General features: G+C 42.4%; 1 protein-coding gene across 2 annotated transcripts in view; it reads left to right on the top strand.

The window, feature by feature from the left end:
- Positions 1 to 25,961, top strand: part of BAIAP2L1 (BAR/IMD domain containing adaptor protein 2 like 1) — a 149,787-nt gene that overhangs the window by 19,313 nt on the left and 104,513 nt on the right. Inside the window, exon 1 of one of the 2 annotated variants that reach the window (XM_068244576.1) lies at positions 21,406 to 21,595. The exons of the other annotated variant lie outside the window; for it this stretch is intronic. The gene's annotated coding sequence lies outside the window, so the exon portion shown is untranslated. Of the gene's footprint in view, positions 1 to 21,405; positions 21,596 to 25,961 lie in introns of those variants that run through there. 2 annotated transcript variants of the gene reach the window in all.

Raw genomic sequence — 25,961 nt, 5'->3', positions numbered from 1 at the left:
ACAAAGATTCACAGTGGAGGTTGGAGTATCTGTCTGTAGGACCATTTTGAGTCATAAAAACACTTAGGACTTATTGGAAGAGTGTCCAGAAGTAAAGCTGTCGCTCAAAGACAAAAGTAAGAAAACAGCAACTCAACAAACCCAAGGAAGAAGGTTCTCTAATCAAGTTAGATACAAATTAAACTTATTGGATATCATGGAAAAAGCCCAGCAACTCTATCCAGTGAGGTATGGTGGTGGCAGCATCAAGCTGTTGGGATGTTTTTAATCACCTGGATATAAAAACTTGTCAGGAATGAAGGCACTAAATACAGGACAATTCTTGAGGAAATTCTGTTTCGGTCTGCCAGAGACTTGAAACTTGGAGGCAGGCTCACCTTTCAACAGGACAACTACCCTAAACCTACTGGTAAAGCTACACTGGGATAGTTTAAAAGGAAACCTGTAATGTCTTGGAATGGCCAGACCTGAATCCAGTTGAGATTCTGTGGTATGACTTGAAAATTGTTGTGCAAGAAAACAACCCATCTGTCATGATGGAGATGAAATAGTTTTGCCCTGAGGAGTGGGTGAAGATCCCAGTAACTTGATGTGCTAAACTAAAACCTTGTACGCATGCTTGACTTAAGTTGGCCGAGGAGGCCGAACGCTATAGAAACTGAGATAAAAGGTTGTTGTTTTTTTTTTTTTTTGGATTCGCTTTAATTTGGTGAGGTAGATTGTAAGCAACCTTTTCTCGGCCTTTAAACCCAACTGTCTGACTAGAAAAAAAAACATCTCCATAATCTTTTGACAAAATATGAAGTTGAGAAACTGTGTTTTGCAGGTCCGATAGACCAGAGTTCCCCAACCCTGTCCTCAAGGCCCACCAACAGTACATGTTTTGCAGGAAACCACAAACATACACAGGTGAGACAATTAGTGTTGCACCAGAGCTGATTAACTACCTCCTGTGGATTTCCACAAAACCTGCACTGTTGGTGGGCCTTAAGGACCGGGTTTGCGAACACTGCGATAGACAATTCACTCCTTTAGGGGCAGGTAGTGATGTAAATGGTACCATAAAAATACTGTGCAGAAGTGCAAGTGCTGTGTAAATGAGCAACAAATAGCTGTGTTGTGGGTATATAGAGGGAGTGTCGCCCTGTAGTTTTGTGTTCTGTCACTGCAGAGATCAGACGGAAGCTGCTGGAAAAATAGTCTTGAGTCAGCGCCTGGAAATGTTCTGACTTTGTGTAGAGTACACAGTAATGTTGATGTTGCTTCAGGTCCTGATAAAAAGAAAAAGATAAAAAGGTATTAAGTGCTATTCATACTTTTAAGGTGTGCTTGTCATCCAAGTATAGTGAGGCAGCCTCTGAGTTCAAGTTCCATTTACTTCTCCCTTCAGCAAGAACAGCCATTCGTACACTTTCCACAGAGGTATTTGGCAGTAGTACAGTTTTTCCTATAGGCATGTCACCATGAGGGTTAAGTGGTACGGTGTTGTGGTGTCTACATGTTTTAATAAAAACAATAGATTTTACTTTTGATACCATATTTCGGTCAAGGGTAATGGAACATACAGTGTCAAGTTTGATAAGAATCAATCATTTTTCTTGGTGGAAAAAATCAAGAGAAATCACTAAACTATAAAATCAGGAAAAATAAATGGATGAAATTGTCTGAATAAGGCGGGGTTCAGTTACTATGGTCGGAGAGCCTGTGTGAACCTACAAACCTGGGCTGGGTTCTGCTAAAAATGGAACATGAATTGAGAGGGATTTGGAGGCCGACATGTTTATTCCATATTTTTAAACAATACCAGTTGCTTTGCTAGCCTGCAGATTGCAATCACAGGGCTGGCTGGACAAGATGATTTACCATACTTTTTGGTTGTTCACCCATTTCACTCATTCCATTAGTGGACTTTTTGGAGGTCAGATTTATATTAATTTCTGGAACTCTATTTACTGCACTGTGTATATTCTGTAACTTTGCTTCACACTAAGTTTTTTTACTTTGCATCGTATTGTACCAACAAAGGATTACTTTTTTTTTTCATTTATTGGTTATGGTGTGGTCATTTGGGCCAATCTGTTTTCTTGTTACATATGCCAGATTCTAGGGTCCCTTTCTGCACACAATAATAGATATATTCAATACTTACAGATATATATTGTTTGGCCTAAAAAGTTCTAGATCGTGCTTGTCCTACTTTTTGTGGTTCACGAAAAATGTTTTCCTAGGCGAAAACTCATGAGAAAAAGTGAATTGCATATGGGCCATAGAGAGAACATCCATACTCCTTGCAGATGGTGCCTTGGTGGGGATTCGGACCAGGATCCTAGCACTGCAAGGCAAGAGTGCTACCCCCTATGCCACCCTGCTGCCAGTAATACTACTCTAATAGCGGACAATTTTTAATTCTGTCTGGTTGCTGCATGTCATATGGGATCACACTAGTGATGTCTTGTTGCATAAGGCCTGGATCATGTATTAGAGGGGAGTTGCATTAGCAATGCGGCCATTACCTAGGTAATGTAGGTTATTATTTCTGATCCAATGTTTAAAGGAAACTCGTTGTGAGAGATGTATGGAGGCTGAAATGTTCATTTCTTTTTATACAATGCACATTGCCTGGCTGTCCTGCTGATCCACTGCCTCTTAGGACCAGTGCACACCAAAAAGCGCTAGCATAAAAGCAAACGCTTAGCGGTTTTTTTTAAGTGATTTTTTTATTGCAATTCCAGGCATGCGCCTCGCAATTTTCTAAGCATGCCTAGCGATTTTTGCTGCTTTTTGGAGTAGCGGTTTTATATTTTGTTACAGTAGAGCTGTAACTGAACAGATTCTGTAACAAAAATGCTTGGAAAATTTCTCTGATCTAGCGCTTTTCAGAGCAATTTTTTCACTTTCTATACTTAACATTGAGGCTGAATCGCCTTGTTTCAGGTGTGTGATTCAGCCACTACTAGCCAGATAGATCAGCAGGACTGCTAAGCAACTGGTATTGTTTAAGGCCCCATTCACATTACCAAACAAATGGTCGTGCGATCTGAACAGAACGCTTACGAATGCACGCCATCTGAGTTTGCATACTGCACACTGTGTAGTGAATGGGACAGCCATGAGTTTGGACATAAAATGCGTGCAGCATGGTTTCGCGGACCACTTGGTCCGCAACGCATGCAGTGTGAACATCACAGTGCAGTCTATGCACTTCTGATGTCATGCGTGTCGGCCTCCTGCACGCGTTGTTGAAATCCAGACGGCAACACGTGTAGTGTGAACGGGGCCTAAGGCCTGGTTCACATTAGTGTTTTTTTCCGGAACATATACTGTACAAATGGAACGGATGTGAATGGATACAATGTTAACCTATGGATCCATTCGTCCGTTGGTACGGATACGTTCCGGTCCCCGGACCTAATTGCTGCAGGCCCTAATTTTCCTGACCGTTCTGCTTAGCGGAACGGATCCGGACAAAAATGCAGCAGCAATGGGAAACGGAACGTTTCTTCACACTAGTGAAGAAATGTACTGTTCCATGTGGTATGGGGGCATGGGCCGACGCGAATCTAGCAACGGGAGGGTGAGGGGAGGTTGCAGCAGCTGGGCGGGTGGGCTAGGGAGGGTTTATACATCACAAACACTGGTTCGCATGACAGCCGGGGGCCCCAGTCCCTCTTTGGTTCACATGACAGCCGAGGGCCTCAGTTCCCCTCACTGGCTGGGGCCCCCAAATTTCCTTTTTGCAGCTTCCAGGATGCGGTTGACAGGTGAGTGGTTAGGGAGAGGACTGTGTGGGAGATGCCTACACGCGGCGGTCCCTATAAAAGATGTAATCAACGATTACGTCCAACCGAGCCTCCCACCTGAATGCGAATTTATGCAATTCCTGCTAGATTTGGTATGGCAGGCAAAGGGTGTATGACTGAACTGGTAGTGAGCAAATGTGTGTCTTGTAGGGTTTATACATACCTAATCTTCCGTAGCAGCCGGCGGTAGAGGCTTCCGTCGTCTTCCGCGTCATGTGACTAGTCACATGACGCACTGTGTAGTCACAGCGGAAGAAGAGGAAGCCTCTACCGCCGGCTGCTACGGAAGATTAGGTATGTATTTGCTGAGTGAAAACGGATCCGATCAATCACTGATCAGATCCGTTTTCATATGTGAACCGGGTCACGGACTGAGCCATCCGGATCCGGTGAAGCGGAGACCGGATCCGCTCACTGGATCCTTTTGGCTCATTTTAGCAGATGTGCACCGGGCCTTAAAGAGACACTGAAGCGAAAAAAAATATGATATAGTGAATTGGTTGTGTACTATGAATAATTACTAGATTAGCAGCAAAGAAAATATTCTCATACTTTTATTTTCAGGTATATAGTGTTTTTTCTAACATTGCATCATTCTATAATATGTGCGATTACACAACACTCAGCATTCAAAATGAGTCTTTCAAAGCAGTCTGTGAAGTAATGACCTCTCCTCTAGCAGAGAAAAAGTAAACAGTTCACTTACAGTTGAGATAATATAAGTCAGATAACAGCTTTCTCCGCGACTTAAGACTAAGGGCCCGTTCACACTGCACGCGTTTCAGCCGCGTTTTGGAAACGCGTGCAGGTGGCCTATACGCACGACATCAGACATTGCATAGAGTGCAATGTCTGATGTTCACACTGCATGCGTTCCGGACCTGTGCGGTCCGGGAACGCATGCTGCACGCAGATTTTGCTAAAACGCGTGGCTGTCCCATTCACTTTTCAGTGATGGGATCAGCCACGCAACGCACACAAACGCGGATGGCCATGCGTTTGTACGCGTTGCGGTCCGCACGCGTTCCGCACGCATGGCCATCCGCATTTGTGATCTGAACGGGCCCTTAGTTGGAGAGTTAATGGCTTGTTTGCATAGAGATAACAACTGGAGTTTCTTAAAGAGACTCCGTAACAAAAATTGCATCCTGTTTTTTATCATCCTACAAGTTCCAAAAGCTATTCTAATGTGTTCTGGCTTACTGCAGCACTTTCTACTATCACAGTCTCTGTAATAAATCAATGTATCTTTCCCTTGTCAGACTTGTCAGCCTGTGTCTGGAAGGCTGCCAAGTTCTTCAGTGTTGTGGTTCTGTGATGAATCTTCCCCCTCCAGGCCCCTCTCTGCACACTGCCTGTGTGTTATTTAGATTATGGCAGATTCTCTCTTCTCTCTTAACTTTTACAAGCCGGATAAATCGTCCTCTGAGCTGGCTGGGCTTTCACATACTGAGGATTACAGGCAAGGGCAAAGCTGTTTGCAAGAAGAAAAGAGCAGCCTGAAACTTCAGTGCATGAGAGCAGAAGGGGGAAAGAAACACACAATGATCTCTTGAGATACAAAAGGAATGGTGTATACAGCCTGCTTGTGTATGGATGTATTTTCTATGTGTGGACATACTGTACATCAACCTACTTCCTGTTTTGGTGGCCATTTTGTTTGTTTATAAACAAACTTTTTAAAACTGTTTTTAACCACTTTTAATGCGGCGGGGAGCGGCGAAATTGTGACAGAGGGTAATAGATGTCCCCTAACGCACTGGTATGTTTACTTTTGTGCGATTTTAACAATACAGATTCTCTTTAACTCTTCCTGTACTGGAAACAATTAGACTGATGTATCTGATCTTAATGTTTTATTTCTAAGCTGTACTACACATACAAATCATAATGTCATAATTTTTTTTTCGCTTCAGTGTCTCTTTAAAGGAAATCAATATGGGACCCTCCATATGTCTGCCATCTTGGGTTCCTTTTAAAGGTGATGCAACCTTTTTTTTTTTTTTTTTTTTCTTCTCCTCCTCCTCCTATAAGGTTGGCGTGTAATTTTCACAAAGTGCTTGCAAAGTCTTGTTATGTGATACAATCTGCAAGCAAAGCATGCCACTATTTGCACCACAGTTCTGTGTTAGAGAAGTGTTTTTATCTCTGGTGGACTTTGCAAAAGGGCTGTGCGTGTGTTTTCCTCATGTGGCAAGATGGCTGACCCTTGGCTCCTAATATGGAAAAAGATGGAAAGAGTCCTGGATGTTCCAGCAAAAGACTGTGACAGAAGCTATGAGAAATGTGTTCCTAAATTGAAGGACACTGTGTTCCAGATTCGTATGAAATGGTTTCATCAGTCAAAATTAAATAAAGGGCACATTTTTGTGGTGTTTGAACAGGACTGGACAAAGCCAGGTGCTCAACCTGTCTGAATATCCTACCTTTTCAGTCATTAGTATTGATGTGAGACTGAGCTTACTGTCTCTTGAATTATACATTGTTTGCTCTTCCTCTGGGCTTATATCCCTCTGAGGACGCTGCAAACAAAAATGTCATATACGTAAACTGTCATTTCTATTTTTGCATTCAATGAAGCTCAGTCTGAAGCACATGAAGCAGCCACAGAGTTTATTTTGGAGATGGAAACAGCCGCCCATCTAATAATGCAAGAATGATTACTGCCACATGTCGGAGGAAAAATAGTTTTCTCTCAGGTGGAATATGCGTTGCATATATATATTGCAATGTTGCTCAGTGTTGAATGATGGACTCTGTTCACTACTGCATCCCATTAGGTTGTTACAGTGGACAGTAATGTTGGTTTTGTAGGAGGGGCGAAACAGATTGTTGTACCAGATCCAAACTAGGGAGACTTGGAGTTTTACGTTTGAAAGAGAACCTGTCCTGAGGTGAGATCGGTATGGAGGCTGACCTGTATATTTCCTTTTAAACAATGCAAGTTGCCTGGCTGTTTTGCTGACCTCATGGCTCTAATACTTTAAGCTGTGGATCCCAAGCAAGTGTGCAGATCAGAGGTCTATGACAAATCTTTCAAGTAGCTGCATGCTTGTTTTAGTAGTGTGTGTGATTTAGACCCTACTGACCTGACCTGAAAGATCAGCAGGACTGCCAGGCAACTGGCATTGTTTAAAAGGAAATAAATATTACAGCTTCCATAGGTCTCACACCTCTGATTCCTTTTTAAGTGCATCTTGTATCGGACCCACAGATCCTTTTTGCTTTTTGTTTTTAATACTGATGAATGCCCTTGTCAATGCGCATGGGTATCTTCAATTGTATGTAAAGTTTTGTTTAAATTATTTCCTGTACCATTGCTTCATGTAGTACAATATGTTTATCACTTTATTTGTATGTTATTTTTATACAATAGGAAGTGTTTGGACTACAAAGGTTAAATTATAGATTTGGCAATAGTCCTAACAGCCACAGTGTGGCACCTAGGAGCGGGTGAGGTGCCAGTTTTTGGCTTATTGCAGCAATAAAGGCTTTATTGTAATCTTTGATCTGGATCACAATTGTTTTACTTAAAGTACATGGTTTACTGCCATTACTGTGTTAAGGTAAAAATCGGGTAACTTACAATCCAAATGTAAAACTAAACGAAACAAAATGTTCTGGTTGGAGTTTTAAAGCAGTAGGATCAGCCATACTATGCCAGGGAAAAAAACACATATATACGTAGATAAATACTTGATCTACTTACATAACACATGTATTATACTGTCCACGTTTTGATTTCAGTGAATGTTATATAGTAAATTACGAGAATTCTGTTCCTGGTGGGGGCCATGTCTTTTGCCCACAGTTAAGGCTAACTCGTGATGTCATTTCTGCCCTTTACTTTTTTTTTTCTTGTCTCCTCCAGTTGCTGAGTCGCCTCAGCCTTGCTTGTAAACACAAGTGAGTAGGGGATTAGGCTTCAGATAAGAAGCTGGCAGGGAAATAAAGGGAAGAGGAGGAACAGATTATAGATAAAAAGAACCCCCAGCATGCAATTCTTTGGCACGACTACTAAAGGGCCAGTGTTCCTTGAGTATGTGATAACTCTAAATCATAACAGCAGAAAACGTTTTGAAAGTTTTGACTGCAGGATTAGCATCTTTATCACTTAATACACTCAGACCAGTTGCTGTTGAAATTTGATTTTTATGGTGACGATACCGCTTTAAACTAAAACAACCACAAGTATTTAAATTAAAATGTATTTTTTTTTTGGGGGGGGGGGGGTAGAATAAAAGATTATTTTTATTATTTACTTTTCTATTCTGGTCTACACTTCTACTTTTAATGTAAGAGAAAGACACCCGTACTATATGTATATACCTTTGTAAAGTGCACTGAAGAATTACACGTACCTGTGTAACTGCAGGCCAGACTCAGTGCTTAAAATTTTAAAGAGTTTCCTAAGCACCACGCCATATATAGAAGCCTTCTGTCTGCTCGTGGGTACTCTGTGTACTGTGTCAGAGTGCTATGCCTGGCTGGCATTGCCAGAGTAAATATTGGAGGATTTTGTTACAGGTACTGTACTAGTGAAATGTGTTGCTAAGAGTCTCAGACAGGTAATGGCTGTTTTTCTGTTTTTAGTTTTAACACATCTGGAATTGTGAGGTGTGGATGTTGCTTTGTTTAGAATTGTGCGCCTTTGAGCAACATAAACCATTAGATTATTAAGGCCTCGTTCACATTGTGTGCATTCAGAAACATGTAGAAGCGCATGATAAAAAATGCACGCCTTGGTGCAAGTTTTAGTGTACGTTTCAGTGTGTCGCGGTGCGGTTTTTTAAGCATCTTTTGCTTATTGTAACAGTAGTAGTAGTTGTCAATAAAGATTTGTTTTCAAATTAAATTTTTTTTTCATTTAGGGGTAAAAAAAACACTAGCGCTTCTATGCGCTAAAAAGCGCACCCATTCACTTGCATTGATGTGCACTTTACAGCTCAACGCACAGAAATGCATGCACCACTACGTTTTTGTAACGCAGCACAGCGCATAGATGTGAACCAGGCACATTATTTATATGGGAAAATCAATACCTTGCAGAACACTCAGCGCAATGCACTCTGAAAACTGTGTGAACGAGGCCTTAGGGCTTATTTTCACCACAAATGGCAAACGCACTGCAATGTAACTTTTGCTCATTTTATCTTAAGTTTTTTGTGCAGTCTATTAAACAAATGAAAGGTCTCACTGTAGGAACATGTATGAGGTAGTAAAAACGGACAATTTTCAATTTCCTAACATTTCAGCAACTCCCCCAATATGTTTTACTATTACCCAAGTGGGCAATGATGTAACAATCACCCCCGTAAGGCATGGGGGGGGGGGGGGCAAGCCTGGGGAGGGGACCCTAGAAGAGCTGGCTAGAAAGGCACTGTATATAAAACAAAAAGGAAAGCAACCCCTCTATATAAGGGGTTGCTTTCCTTTTTGTTTTATATATGTTCATTATCAGGTCTATAACCTATTCCCCCCCCCCCCCTACTTTGTATAAACTAATCAGCAATATCCATTGCTTAATGATGCATGCTCGTTTTCTTCCTTTGTTTAAAATAGAAAGGCACTGTAAACTGCAGTCCAGGAAAAAAAATAGCACTACTGCACCAAGGGTTAAATTTTCCAAAGATTCAGTGCTGATCATTCATTTACATTCTCAATGCATGCAGCACTCACAGGGCTCACAGCCACATTCGGTCTGTATCACAATGGCTTATGTACAGTTACTGTCTTCTCCAAAGTCAGGACAGAAGGGAGTCAGGGACCATGTTGCATCAGGTGACCTGGCAGAAATCAGGAAAGAGCATACTGCTAAACAGCACTTTGGGAGAGGGTGGAGAGGCTGGAGGCAGAACAGGTCCTGTACACAAGACCCTGCTGCGCACTGAATAGGGACTGTCTACAAAATTTGGTATGATTCCTTATCAGTAGCTGAGCAGATGCAGTCATTTAAAACAATTGTGCAGAGAGCAGAAAGCTTTTTCTCTACGCACCCTTAGTTGTCAGTCTCTCAGTAGGGGAAATTTTTTTATTGCTTCCCACAACTTGCCTGTGAGTTCTCTGTCTCTCCTAATTTTTACATGGCTGATGACTCTCTCTGTATGTTTGTCTCATGATCCTTATTTTTATCTCTCATCCCCTTTACATATAATGGATTCTGTGTGTTTTTTCAGCTAAAGTTAACTCTCACATAGAAACCACAAACACACACCTAACCTTAACACCCCCCCCCCCCCCCCCCCATGCCTTTGTGATGCCTAGTACACAGTAAAGTAGAAGGAGGCACTCCACAGGCACAAACTTGCGTTCAAGTTTTATTGCATGTCAATATACACTACATGTTTCGGGCTCCGGCCTTCATCAGGTGTGATGCCTAACATTATCCCTTAACTTGCCACAAATCCATCACAGAAAATGCAACATTTCGAGTACCACCATAGGTGCTCATAGAAATATTACTTATAGATGGAAAATTGGGTGCCGGAGGCTGCCCACTTTGCGAACTGTGGCTACAAATAGCAGGCGCCCAACTTTCCATCTGTAACTGATATTAATATGGACAGCTATGGCACCCCCCAAACTTCTGCAGTGCAATTGGCACCTAATTTTCCTCCTTCCTGGGGGGCCCATCCAAAAAGTTATTTTTTTCTTTTCAGTAGGGCCCAGAGATTTCTAGTTATGCCCCTGCAAGGGGAGTAAGTAAAGGCTCTCCATATAAGCATGAAGTATGGTCAGAAAAAATTAAGGTGGTTTCATCAGTGCTCAAAAACTCTTTTTACTGTTAAACACAACTTCAGCTGGAATGAGGTGAGCAAGTTTTGCACGGACTCCTATCGGACATATTTCTTCAATACCCCATTTAATTTGGCAAAATCGCTTGCAGCAACTGTATCTACTATCTTATAGCAGACAATTTTGAAAACATTCAGTCCATATTTGCTGGAATATTAGATGGCTTGCGTCTCTAATGATCCAGCAGACATGCACTGGAATTATCGGATAACGGATGTGTCTACAGATCCTATGTATGTAAGAACCATTCATACATGTTCTTCTGCATTGGATCCGTTCATGCGTGTTGTTTTGCATTATTAGATCTGTTGTGGTCAGTGCAACGCAAAGTCCCAACCTGCATGATTTTTCCAGGCAAACGGATGCATTTCCCATACAAGTCTAAGGTCACAACACATGTGTTCTGGACTCTGCATTGATTACCAGAGCGAATGCTGCACTCTCGGCTCCGGCTAGCCGTTGGAGCTCTGCCACAAGTGTGAACCAAGCCTTCATCGGGTTCTGTATGACCTCCCTTATTCTAGCAAAATAACACAACTGGACTACCCCTGTATAGTCTGTCAATTACAATGATGCTATATATCCAATTCAATCAAGTCACATGACTTCTGGTCTCTTGATTTTTACCTGGTTCAGGAAACTGCATCATGTCCCAGCCTAGTGACATTGCATACCTCATCTTACCTCCAGACCACCAAGGTGCTGGACCACAAGCTTATACTGTTTGTCAGTATGATGTGACTTGAGACACTAAGTAACCCTAAAGAAATACATAGCAAAAGCAGTTCTAGCACTACATTCTGTACATGAATTTACATTAATGCAGAGACCTCATGAGTAAGGAGTTTCTATGATACATGAGACATTCACGTTTGACAAGAAAGGGTTTTTCTTTGTCTGGCAAAAAATATTCCCCATAGGGACATTGTAATGATTATTGATAGTCATTGGCATCATATTCTCCGATTTAAGAAAAGAGGTGTGTTTCAGCTTGGTGCATAGGATATTGCAGAGAGAATATGGGCTGCATACTGGTTTCTCTATTGTTAGGAATAGGTGTGTCTCTGTTTTTGGCCAGGTCGTAGGGTTGATTTGTTTTGGCTGTACTTGTTGTGTAAAGACTCAAGGGCGATTGTGAAAACCTTTCTTCTGTTATTCTTGTATGCTCAGGTGAGCCGCCGAGGAGCAGCTGCTGTCATTTGTTGTGACACAACACTGCTTCGGCCTTTTTTTTCATTGCACACCTTCACTTTCTGCTGAGAAGACACCTGCCCATTTCCTCTACAGAAATTCCTGCTTGCATCCTCCTTACTTACAGTACTTGTATCATATTATTCATTAAGACTACAGGGGTGACAAACTCAATCACATAAGGGGCCAAAATCTAAAACCTAGTGTAATTCATTCGCCAAACCGTTTATTAAGATTTAACATTTATTGAACAGTCTCTAAGGGCCCGTTTCCACTTGTGTGGTGCGAATTAGTCGTGGAAAACGCAAAACGAATTCACACACGTATGCAAATTTTACCGCGGATTCGCAGGCGTTTTCGCATATGTTAGTAAGTGTGCAAATTTAACCATGTCAGTGCCTTTGTGCTTTTACATTGATTTTATGCGAAAACGCCAGCAAATTTGCGGTAAAATTCGCATACGAAAACGCATGCGAATTTCCTATTAAATACATTGTATGCGATACGCATAGCGGTATGCGAATTCTGCGGGGTCTACCGTGCAGATTTTTTTCTGCACAGAAAAACGCTCGGAAATCCTGACAAGTGGAAACAGGCCCATCCACTTGTATTGTCTATGCGAATCTGCATGCAGGAAACGCATGCAGATTCGCTCTAGTGGAAACGGGCCCTCAGTGACATGGAGGGCCAGCTCCTCCCCGTTCTGCAGAGTAGCTCAGTGAAGCAGATTAATATTTACCTGCTCCAGTGCTGCTTCAGCAAAAAATCCTCAAGATGAAATGTGGTCCAAAGAAAGATGCTAGCCAAAAGAGGGGGTTTTGATGCTGAGAAGGGGCTTTATGGTAATTTTGCTGAGGGGCCCCATGGGTTGTTGCTGTACCCCAGCTCAAACTGAGAATGGTTGTCACCTTACCTTGCTCCAAGCTCTGGAGGGCAACATAAAATGTTAAGGAGGGGTGCATTCGGCTCACTGGCTTTGTGTTTGACACCTGTGAATTAAAGAGAGCCTGTAGATGGAGGTTGAAATGAATATAAAGTGAGCTAGTGCTGACTTTCAATAAAAACCATGCATATTTCATGGCTGCTGTGCTGGTTCTCTTTTACTCCACCTTTTAGTTGGTAGTGATCCAGTGCAAGGTTCCTTTAATTGTTAATGTGAGATGTTATCTCCGGGCTCCCCAGTGTGTGAGAATGGTATTGGCTGAGACCCAGGTCACTGTCCTGAATCTGCTGATTGTGAGTTTTCTGTAGAGATCGAAGTGTAATGGCCCGTACTCACGGGCTGCAGAAGTGGCCTGTCGCCAGCACACGTGAGCGTGCTAGCGACAGGCCGGCGACAGCTTCTCTCCAGGTCCCTCCGCGTACACACGCGGAAGAGGGACCAGCGGCGAGACGGAAGCTGTCGCCGACGTTCCTCCTCCCCCCGCCGGAAGCTCCATTTACCTCTATGGAGGTTGCTGTCGCTAGTCCGCGTATTCACATCGCTGAGTACATTTTCACTTATTTTGTGAAAACCGTCCTTCAAATTGGACAGGATTTCCTCCTACTCCACAAAGTCTGCAGGAATATTACAATGCCCAGAGCTTCTTGTGGTTTCTGTCAGTGTAACGTTGGATGGGAAGGTTGGAAGGTTGCGGGGTTGCTAATCCGTCACTAGCACAGACTGCCTGAGGGCCTGTTCAATGTCAGGGCTTATAGCTAATTATTTAACAATAAATCTGATACATTATACCTGGAATTCCCCCACATTCATTCACTCCATAGCCGTGTATTTCATCAACATTAATACAGCATGTACCCCTCTATGACAAATAGTGTTAGAAAGTACCCCCCTCTTGGGGACAAGTCCCTTGGCAGGTCTATATGTTAGGAGTGTTCCATACAAATGATGTTTTAATGTTCTTGTATGCTTTTACTTAACCTAAACATTAAGGTTTGTTTAAAATGATTTGAGGTTCGTAATCTGAAAACTTACTATAATGGATTGACCTTCCCAAATTCAAGTAGGCCTGAGCCCAACAAAAGTACTCTCCAGGGAACAAGTACCGCAAGTTGAGAACCTCCGCTCCAGAGAAACTCTATTTTCAATTGCTTCATTTCCTCTGTACAAAAAAATTGAGGAGTTAAATATTGATTATAAAAAAAAATATTAAAAAAAATGCTAATTGAGGGCCTAGTGCATGAACCAATGGTAAGAATGAAGGGATTTAGAACAGATGAGCAAAAAAGTTTAAAAAACGGTAGGTAGTGGTGGATTTACCACCCATAAGTAGACTCGTCAGTCTATATTCACTGAAACAATACTTCATTCAAGATGCTCCAAAAAATTAAAATAAATCCATTCATCTCGTGAGTCCACCATTGGTGTAGGGTTTTTACCCCTATTCCCTCTAAAGAGACCGACATTCTTAACCCGAGTGGGGTCAGGTCTAATCTCCCCACTTGCCTCCATTGTAGTTACCAGTGGTAACCCAGTTTTGTGAGTACAATCACATATTTACCAATACACGTATTTGAATTGACATATTACACTATTTTGGGCTGTTGATTTGCTTTGTCTTTTAAAGTGAACCAGAGACGAAGCACCCTCATGTATTTTACCATATATATCAGTGGGAACATTAGAGAAAACACCTACCCTGCTCTCTGATTCATTCTTCACTATAGCTGAGTCTGTCTTCTCTGATGTCTTTTCAAGCCCAAGCCTGCCCCCTTCTTGCTCTGCTATGATGACTCAGCTATAATGATTCCTGAACAAAGCCAGACTGAATGCTCAGTTGGGGATTTTATCAGGGCTGATAACAAGCAGGCTGAGCAGTGAAGAATGAAACAGAGAGCAGGGTAGGTGTTTTCTCTAATGTTCCCACTCATATATATGGAAAAATACATGAGGGTGCTTTGTCTCTGGTTCACTTTAAGCACCGGTAAGATTGCTGTGGGTAGCCAGTGCCCGGCAATAAACCAGAACTAACACCAGCAGAGTTTGTTACGCAGTTGGAGTGACAAGCGATACATGAGTAATGTGAGCATTGCTATAGTAATGTGTGCTAAGTAATGCCAGTTACCACAGCAATGCTCATGTTGGTGCGAGCCGTGGTACCTTTGTAATTGCGCAAGATGCAGTACTGGCAGTACAGGCGTTAGTAGGGGATAATATTTCTGTGTGCTTCCTATGCACAGCAATATTACTGGCGGTTTGTGCATCAGGCCCAATGTTCTTCCAAGAGACAGGATTTTGGAGCAGAAAATTCTGCTACTGGCAGCTGGTCTAGTTAATCACCACATGTATTAATTGTTCCTCCCTTGTAAACTTCTCACTCCCTTGGAAAATTAATTTTCTTGTCAGTTTTTGTACATTACCCAATGAAGTTGTACATAAAAATTGGTTGTGTAGCAAAATGGCTGCCACCATTGCTTTCAGTAATCTTTGTATTGCGATTTGTCCTGTGCCTTCACAAAGGGGATCCCAAATGGCCCTGAAACAATCGGTGGTTATAATTGTCAGATGGTGTGATACCCATGTGATGGAAAAATAAAGCACATTTTCTGATTGTGTGCAGTCCCTTTGTTTGGATTATTGGATTGGCGCTGTTGAGGTGCCCATACATCATGGGCAGATCGACCAAGAGATAGATCTGTCATGCTGAAATAGATTCAGAACTGTCATGCTGAAATAGATTCAGAATCTGCCTTGTGACAGTCCCCCCCCCCCCCCCCCCCTCCCCGTGCCCGGTGCACTATACATATGCACTATACATTGCCTGTCAGTTAATGGCTCCGGGCACCATTCTCCACCCATACATTCGCCCACACGGTTGCAAGAGTAACATGGACGCGTGTGTGACATTAAACTTCTTTACAATTTTGAATCCTGAGTATTAACGAACTCCTAACTACTCATAGCCCATCTTTACTTGCAACATGCCTGACCGATTCATGCGACCAATTTTGGCTCCAAATAGGTTGCATCGTCGATCAGGCATGCACTTGACGGCACTGATTTTTATCAGATTATAATAATCGAATGGGATGGTTAATCGGCCTCCAAGTTCCTTCTCCTGAAAATGAGTTTTTAAGATATTCCACAGTTTTATTTTATTATTCAATCTACTTTTTAAGTTTTAACTGTTTGTTTTTGCTCAATGATACATTCATTGAAGTATACCATAGCTAAACTCTATTGACCCTTTTTATCTCTTTCCTGCTCTCAGAAGCCATTTTCTGCTAGGAAAGTGTTTTATAGTTGGAATTTCTTATCAGTGAGGGTCACACTGTAGTCACTTCCTGTCTGAGTCAGGACTGAGTCAGCCACTTACATACTTAATATTTAACTCTTTCAGGCAGAGAAAGAAAAAAAGGAACAAAGCATAGTTATTTGTGTGCTTGGCACTGTGCATACCCAGGTCTATCTCATGTCACGTGTCACCTCTGGTATCCTGTAGGGAACCTGAAGTTGAGGGGTATGGAGGCTGCCATATTTATTGCCTTTTTAACAATGTACATTGCTTGGTTGTCCTGCTGATCCACTGCCTTTAATGTGTTTAGCCATAGACCCTGAACAAGCATGCAGATGTAATGTTTGACAAGAGTCTGACGAGATTAGCTGCATGCTTGTTTCAGGTGTGTTATTTAGACACTGATGGCAGAATGGTCAGCAGGGCTGCCAGGCAACTGGTGTTGTTTAAAAGGAAATAAATATGGCACTCTCCACATGTCTCTCACTTCAGGTTCCCTTTACCTGATGGTGGACTCAAATCACTTTTGTTTTATACTTCATTGCCAATGTTAGTGTGCATTATGCGGTAACACACTGCATGCTCTGCATTGGGATACTGTAGTCCATTGAATCCCATTGCATCGGATGCATTCTGAACATTGCATAGACTTGGTCAAAAGGTGACTAAATTGATGATCAACATTCTTGTATTTTCCATTTATATTTTCCTTGTGCTTTTTTCTTTCTTTTAAGACCATAAACTTAATGGGCAAAGGCTAATGGTTTATTATAGACACTGCTGTTATTTATAGCTCTAAATGCACAATACTGTATATGCTTATCAGTACAGATATACATAAACAGAGCTTCACTATCACTACAGAGTGTCACCTCCTCAGGTTGGTAGTAAACAACTTACTGTATGTAGAGGAATAATTCTTATGTAAGTTATACTATTAAAGTGGACCTGAACTCTTGCACAGGACTGAAGAGATACGTAGAGAAATACACCCTGTATGTATGAAGAGAAGTTAGCCTGTTTAATTCCCTCATTTGTGTCTAATTACAACTGTAATCTGATCTCTCCCCTGTGTCACATGACTGCCCATGGCAGAGATAGCAGATAAGGCCATTTGAAAGCACAGGCTGTTAACAATATGTCTGCTTCCATGAATCAGGAAGTAGAAACTGTGCAGATTTATATTAGGGTTTGTATCAGGTTTAACATAGAAATGTTTTTTGTTTAAAGGTTATTATGCTGTTGCGTATCTTTTAGTGCAGAGCAGACATTCTGAGTTCAGATCAGCTTTAAAGGGAACCTGAAGTGAGTAAAATTATTTAAAATAGACACATGATGTAGCTGCAAATGAATATTACATACTAACCTCCCCCTCAGTTCCTCTCAGAAGCTCGCCATTTTCTTCTTACAGTGATCCCTTCTAGTTCTGACAACATTTTGTCAGAACTGAAATATACCAGTTGCTGTCAGTTATATATCAGCTGCTGTCAGTTACAACTGAATGTGCAAGGTAATGTCCATGTTTCCCTATGGTTCAAGTGGGTGATATTACAGTTTAAAAGTGTGCTGACCAGGAAGCTGTTGTGGGGTAATGGCCATTTTTAAAATGGAGGACTGAGAAATCCATTGATCACAGTGGACAAACAGGACGCAGGAGAGGAGAAAGAGATGGAGGAGTAGGCTACATGGGAAGTAAGTATAACCTGTATATGGTTATTTTTACTTTTTATTTTCAGTTCAGGTTCTCTTTAAAGAATTCCTTTCTCAAGGAAAGGATCAGCTGGAGGCAACCTTGACAAAGGGATCCTGCAAAGTTTTAAACTATGGAGGTTGAAAACTTGAGATTTGCTAGATATTGACTGACTTGTCCACCCTGAGATCATATGCCAAGCAGACTCTTCTGTCACTCAGTCTAGAGCCAAACGTCTTGCAACCAGATTCTGTAAAAGACATTCACATATTTCTGTTGATCCCTCTGAGGTCATTATGGAAATCTGGCGTTCATCTCGAGATGAAAAGTAAGTTCTGTTACCTGGAAATAAGATTTCTCAATTTTAAATGACTTTTCACATGAAAGTCAGATGTCGATGATGCAACAAAATTGGGAACATTCAGTCCATTGGCTCAGTGATTCAGAGATTAAAGCCATGGACCCTGAGTATTAATGAAAAAAGTTTTGAAATAGTGTTGTTTATCTTTAGGGTGGGAAAAGACTTTTTAAACACCACTACTACTACTACTACTACGTTTGCATTATTATTATTATTATTATTATTATTATTTCATGCCTGGTTGACTGGGTTTGCAATCTTCTTCTTATTATTATTATTATTATTATTATTATTATTATTATTATTATTATTATTATTTTATAAATAACTGGGCAGTGAGGAATGGGTTCAAATTGCAGGCACTGCAAGGTGACGAGATAAACATGAATTTTATAAGTACACTAGGGAAGGTGTGGAAAGGATTAAATACTTTATTGCACACTGAGCATGGAAGAACTTGACAGTAATACAAGACTGTTGGGCAGTAGCTGCACTGCCAGCCACAAAGGGCGTACCGCTCAGCAGCAGAGGCAGGAATGTGAGAACCTAGGGTATAGAGTGTAGAGGAATTTATGATGGGCTCTCCCAAGTTTGTGGCCTCTCATTGGCTGTGACCGGGGGCCTGGCCACACTCTGGTGCTAAAACTACTAACTATGAGTATACATGAGGCTAGCGCTTTGAGCAACGGAGTGTATTAAAGTTTTTTTTTATGGTCTTACGCTATGGGAGGAACTTTTATTTGAGGTACTGTACTGACACCCAAAATAGAGTAAGATGAGATATTGGTCTTCTTCAAAGAGCTGGGGTGGTCTGATCTGGCTATAGTGACTGACACAGTGACTGACAGTGATGGACCTGTGGAGGAGAGACCCTAAACTTCCCCAAATCTTTGCAAGACCTATTGAGTGGGTCTCATGATGGTGAGTGATGTATGACAGGGTGTGGTAAAGGCTTTCCTATGCCTGGAAAGGAGATCCGCTTCACACAGGACCTCCAGTGCTGGATTTTAGAATATGACGTGCTGCCTCTTTGTATATGAATTAGATTTTTGTGTTTGAGGAGGTGCTCCTAACTATTGATACAGCAAAGGCCAGCACAGTTTCCCCCTGCTGTTGTAATGGATCTGGGTAATGTAGTGTTATTAACCATGAACTATGAACGAACTCTGCCTCTTTACATTCATCTCTGGAGTTGTCAGAGCAAAAACAAAATGCAGCTGAGATACAAATCCTAGGTAATTACTGTAGGTAAACATCCTAACTTGTTTACAAATTAGCTGCAGCAGAAAGGAGTGCCTGAGAAAGTTTTAACAAGGACAGAGCAGCAAGTCAAACAGGGTGAGTTTATTAATTTTGGGGATGGCAATTATAAGGCAGGAAATGGGAGTACAGCTGGTTCCGGTGTCAGCGGTCACCTCAGTTATACCCGTCACTCTGCAATTCTGCTTCCTGCAAGACAGAAGGTGACAATGGCTGCAGCAGTTGAGAAATGCGGAAAACACCGCTTTGGCAGTGGACAGCTATATAAACCTGGTCTGCTGTAAATGTATAGTAATCTATGCAACCCTAATCATTACCTGATGCCAGTACTGTTGCTGTGTGGATCCTCCTGCCAGACTACAATTTAATTAGATTAGAAAATGACATTAGTAGCATTGATTTGCCATCAGTTTTTTTTAAGTTGGCTATGCTGTAAAGTGCACCTGAAGTGAAAATATAAACTAAAACTGTTGTGCGTATCTGTGTCTTTCCCTGTTAGGCTTTTCTTACTTTCCTGCCTTCCTGGTTTCTTCCAATGTAGCTCCCATTCCTATTGATCTCTCCTTCCTTTATTCAGCTGTGGGGCATTATATACATTTTGACAGATGTTCTCCATTTCTAAGCAAGCCCCTATAGCAGGGATGTCAAACCGGTCCTTCGAGGGCCGAGGTCTTCACACATTTTTGACACAGCTCAAATTAATTGTTGGGTCTGAATCAGGAAAGGTGTAGTCCATCAGGTAGAACACATTCCTCTTTCTCAGTCCATCCTAAACACTGGCATGGATCTGGCCCTCCAGGCCTGGAGTTCGACACCTGTGTGCTATAGCATGGTCATGGCCAAGTGCATTTTTACTGAGCATGTGAACTTGCAGAAAAAATGGACTCATTCTTGGCATGGCCGCTTTACAGGAAAAACTATAGAAAGGTGAAGCAATGCTTTACATGTTGCCACAGCAGATAGTCCAGTAAGCATGTATCATATCACTTTGTACATTTAGTATTTCCCTTTTCTTCCAGAACTACTCGGTGTTTCAAGCCATTATATTATTTGCAAAGGTTCTTTTTCAATATCTCTGGGTAATTTGCCTTCTTAGGGCCAGGTATTTGCGATAATTCAGCCTTGAAGCAAGAGGGATATGGAGCCTGCCATATTTATTTCCTTTTAAGCAATACCATTTACCTGGCTGCCCTGCTGATCCTCCTCTGCCTCTAATACCTTTAGCCATAGACCCTGAACCTGAACAAGCATGCAGCAGATCAGGTGTTTCTGACAATATTGTCAGATCTGACAAAATTAGCTGCATGCTCAAGCGCTGTAATAACAGCGCAGGAGATTTGGGCACAGCCAGCGCCACCATAAGCCGGAATAGGAATTATGGCTATAACGACTCAATCAGTAAGTTCGGCGCCGTCAAAAGACTGAGCTGAAGTTGCTTTTAAAACACTGTAATTCGGCCGCCAGCAATAGCTGGAAGCCAAATTACATCATTCCCCCACTATTCACGTGGACCTAGAGGGGGAATAGTATTTAACACCGCTGGGAACTTGTGCAGCAGCAGGATAAGCCATATACCGGCTATATCCTGCGCCCAAGTCTTCCGGCGGCAGTTCATATGTATGCAGCTGCATGCTTGTTTCTGGGGTTATTCAGACACTACTGCAGCCAGATAGATCAGCAGGGCTGCCAGGCAGCTGGTATTGCTTGGAAGGAGAAAAAATATGGCAGCCTCCATATTCTTGTCCTTTAAGTGAGCAACGGTGGCTTCCCACAATGCGTCAAATCTGAATTTACAAGATATCTTTGTACATCTGAAGCCATGCTTACATCTAGAACCACTGGAGTATAGCAAGCCTATAGTTTATACATTTTACAGAGCCACCCAACATGCAGACAGCTTGTGTCGGACTGTTGGTCCTAATCAGTGCATGGCAGTTACTGTTCAGTAGTGATGAACTGTGGGAAGCTACAGTTGCTCATGTAAAGCTGAATTATCGCAAATGCATTCTGTTTTAAGATGGCAAATCACACTGAGCATTGCTTTTCAGTAGGAGGGCCGTTTGGTCTCTTTTAGTCCCTTATACTTTCCCAGTGGTTCTGGGTCACCCTGAGCTGCATGGGTATTCCGATATCTCTGGCAAAGTCTGAGCACCAGGAACACTTGTCTTGAGCAAATACTCATGATTGCAACTGGAATTTGAAAGACTCTGCCAGGTGGCCCAGGAGACAGAGCTGCCATTGTGTGTTGGTGTATGTTTGCCAGGTCAGTGTGTATTTGAAATGCTCACCCAGTAGAAGTAAAAGAGTTTCTTAAGTTTAAGAAGTCTCACAACAAAATGGAATCACGATAAAAGGGCTCCTACACCTTTAAATCATCACTGCAACCCTCCTCAGTAGTTACAACAAAACATTCAAACCTCAAATACAACCACATGACTCTAGTACAAAAGTCAGTATAAAGTGTAAGTGGTGCTTACATATAATTCAAGATGACTTTCAGAAAGCTCTGAATAATAATGCAATATCATATGCATATACAAAACCATATTCAGTCTGATCGTGATTTGAAGACACAGTCCTAGATTAAACAGCAGTAAAAAGCAAAAGTAGGTTGCCAATGCCATGCACTTACACTTCCCAAACTTGTCCTCAGGCCTCACTAAGAGGCCATTGACTGGAGGAGTTTACAATACTATGCACTGACTCCCCACTGTTTCTATTTGTACTTTCATGAACTATTTAGCAGTTGTTCCTACCGATGGCTGGCCATCAGTATTTTTATAGGTTGGTTTGTGTGCTTCCATATGCAGTGTAAATGAGTCCCTCCTAGGTCCTCCATATAATTTACCATTGTGGGCCTCCCCACCTTGGGCTTTGTACTGGATGGCGGACCTGCACTGCTCCCTGATGGCGGACCTGCACTGCTCCCTGATGGCGGACCTGCACTGCTCCCTGATGGCGGACCTGCACTGCTCCCTGATGGCGGACCTGCACTGCTCCCTGATGGCGGGCCTGCGCCTGCTCCCTGATGGCGGGCCTGCGCCTGCTCCCTGATGGCGGGCCTGCGCCTGCTCCCTGATGGCGGGCCTGCGCCTGCTCCCTGATGGCGGGCCTGCGCCTGCTGCCTGATGGCGGGCCTGCGCCTGCTGCCTGATGGCGGGCCTGCGCCTGCTGCCTGATGGCGGGCCTTCACTGCTCCCTGAGGGGCACTGCTCCCCGATGGCGGACCTGCAGCGCTCCCTGATGGTGGACCTGCATTACTACCTTCAGTTATGTCTTGGCCACACTATGCCATGGCTACCAGCAGTGGGAGGAGTGGGCATGTTGTTAAAAAGAGTGCATTGCTTAGCACCTCAATATATGTTAGTGCCATGCCAGTACATTATGTTCCTTTTCAGGATGTAAGTGAACTTAGTAAACTAATTAGCTGGACTGCAAAGAGTTCTTGTGTGGAGATCTATAAAATGCATTATTATTGGCGAGGACTGGTTTAAAGAGAATCTGTATTGTTAAAATCACACAAAAGTAAACATACCAGTGTGTTAGGGGACATCTCCTATTACCCTCTGTCACAATTTCGCCGCTCCCCGCCGCATTAAAAGTGGTTAAAAACAGTTTTAAAAAGTTTGTTTATAAACAAACAAAATGGCCACCAAAACAGGAAGTAGGTTGATGTACAGTATGTCCACACATAGAAAATACATCCATACACAAGCAGGCTGTATACAGCCTTCCTTTTGAATCTCAAGAGATCATTGCGTGTTTCTTTCCCCCTGCATCTCTCATGCACTGAAGTTTCAGGCTGCTCTTTTCTTCCTGCAAACAGCTTTGCCCTTGTCTGTTATTCCTCACTATGTGAAAGCCCAGCCAGCTCAGAGGACGATTTATCCAGCTTGTAAAAGATAAGAGGGAAGAGAGAAGCTGCTCTAATCCTAAATAACACACAGGCAGTGTGCATAGAGGGGCCTGGAAGGGGGAGTTCATAGCAGAACCACAACACTGAAGAACTTGGCAGCCTTCCAGACACAGGCTGACAAGTCTGACAAGAGAGAGATAAGTTGATTTATTACAGAGACTGTGATAGTACAAAGTGCTGCAGTAAGCCAGAACACATTAGAATAGCTTTTGGAACTTGTAGGATGATAAAAAACAGGATGCAATTTTTGTTACGGAGTCTCTTTAAGAACTTCTGATATAGTGATGTAACACTGGTGGAACAAGCATGCAGCTCAGGAAGGTCAAAATGTCCAATCTATATTCTTCTTCCAAGTGAATAGTTACATACAATATATGATCGTGGGAATCCACATGATAGCCAGGAATCTCACATTTTTAGGAGGTCAAGGTGGTGCTTTCTAAAGCACAGGGTAGGCTTACAGGTTGAAATATTAGCTACTTATCAATAAATATGCGCTTCAAATGAAAAATACATCTCTTCTTAATCTAGTTCTGCAAGCTCCTGTTTTACATGTTGCAAATGTGTGGCTCTCATTCTGGGAAGTATAAACGATATTTGCATGCAGGAACATGCAATGGTTTTTATAGTTGCCTATCAACATAAGTATTTGCCTTGTAGAATATTATTTTCAGACTAGTGAAGATAAAGATATAATCAGGTGCTACAGTGAAAGGGCAAGATGAACTCTGCCTAGTATGTTTTGTTCCATAACCTCACAGTGAAAGGGAAAGAAGCCAGACAGAGCTATTCAGAGCTGTCTGCAAGTGATTGGACATTCAGATTAATTAAACACATGAATTGTTCTCATCAGCTTCCAGTTTAAAATGTCTTTTATAAAAATACCAAAGATTACCTTTCTGCTGGCAGATTTCAAATGGCATATAAAAAGGCATAACTACAGATGAGGGGATATTTATCAAAATTAGTCCAAGAAGATGGAAACAAAGCTGAAGTATGGTGTATATATCAATATCAAAGATTGTGATTGGTTAATCGGAGCAATGCTTCACTTCTGCAGCTGTTTCCTCCAGGTTGCTAATTTTTTTTCTTTGCACTGGTATTGATAAATTGTACCCCAAGGGAATTGACATCGCAATAGGGGATGCAGAGGTTGTGACTGCATCAGGGCCCCCGGCTTGATGACGTCATCAAGCTGCGACCCGGAACTTAGCGTCGGTATGAGCGGTGATGCCGGCCAGAGCGGAGGGGTCCACAGCTGCTCATCGCTGGAGCCTGGGAGGTGAGTAAAGGCTGCCTGCAATACGGGGGACACCTGGCCACACTGGGGACACCATACCCAGCTTAGCCCTACTAGGGATCTGGCTGCCTGACACCCCACCCATGCAAAATCGGAATGCCAGAATGAGTATTCCCTGTATTGAAACCCACATTATCCTTTGGTAGTCTGTGTACCCACCCTTCCTACTAATAAAATCTTCAGTGCCTTATTGCGCTGGTGGTCAATTGTCCAAATAAGTTGAGGCATGTTTAATGTGCCTCCACTTAGTATCCTTACCGAAGAATTAACCACACGCATTGCTCATTGTGACCACACTAATCCCAGCTGAGCTAGTGGCAGGTTATACTAGTCTGAGGGCTCATTTCCACTATCGCGAATTCACATGCGTTTTTCGCATGCAAATTCGCATAGCAATACAAGTGAATGGGACCGTTTCCATTTGTCAGGATTCCTTTGCGTTTTTCTGTGCAGAAAAAATTTGCATGGCAGAGCCATCAGAATTCGCATACCGCATACCGCTATGCGAATCGCATACAATGTATTTAATAGGAAATTCGCATGAGGTTTGGGTATGCGAATTTTCATGCGAATTCGCTTAGAAACAATGGAAAAGCACACCAGCAGTGCCATGGTTAAATTCGCATAAATCGTCATCCATGCGAATTCGCGTGCGAATTTGCATGAAAATTCGCATGAAACCGCATGCGAATTTCGCATCCGCATGCAAATTTTTACCGCGGCGATTCGCACCGCACAAGTGGAAATGCAGCCTGAGTGATTCCCACTTTCATTAGTGGCTGCTTTACATCAACAATAATGCCCCCACTTCCAGTGCATCCATGTTCCTCCACCCCCTAAAGACCTCTAAAGTCCTCCATGTACATTAGTGGCTAGTGTGCTAATAAAGGGGCCCAGCACTCTCTCCCCTCCTCTGGTCCCCATAGCCGCTGCTGTGGCTTTAGTTACACTGCTGATGAAGCCTGATTATACTATTCCATGGATTGGTCTAATGAACACCTCTTTGCTGTACTACTAGCTCAGTCTGTAATAAAGAAGTTAATGCTAATGAAGGTGATCCTGTGGAAAGGAGGCTGCATGGCAAGTCCAAGGCAACAGAAGATAAGCAATCCCCTTCAAGGACATTGGAACACTCAGAGCTGCCATGGTTTTGATACAAGATTGCTCAATCCTTTTTATATTTGCATTAAAAAGTAAATTAATACAAAATGCCCATTAAAAGACCACTATCGTGAACATTTTAACATTTAAAATATAAGTAAATACATACAAAGTTTGTTTCTTCCAGAGTAAAATGAGCCATAAATTACTTTTCTCCTATGTTGCTGTCACTTAGGCCCGTTTCACACTGACAATTTTGTGGCAAACACATCCGTAAAAACAGATGTGATCACCAGTCGATCAGATCCTGTT

The sequence above is a fragment of the Hyperolius riggenbachi genome, chromosome 7 (assembly GCF_040937935.1).
Source record: "Hyperolius riggenbachi isolate aHypRig1 chromosome 7, aHypRig1.pri, whole genome shotgun sequence".
NCBI classification, from domain to species: domain Eukaryota; kingdom Metazoa; phylum Chordata; class Amphibia; order Anura; family Hyperoliidae; genus Hyperolius; species Hyperolius riggenbachi.
This window is presented reverse-complemented; position numbering and strand designations above follow the sequence as displayed.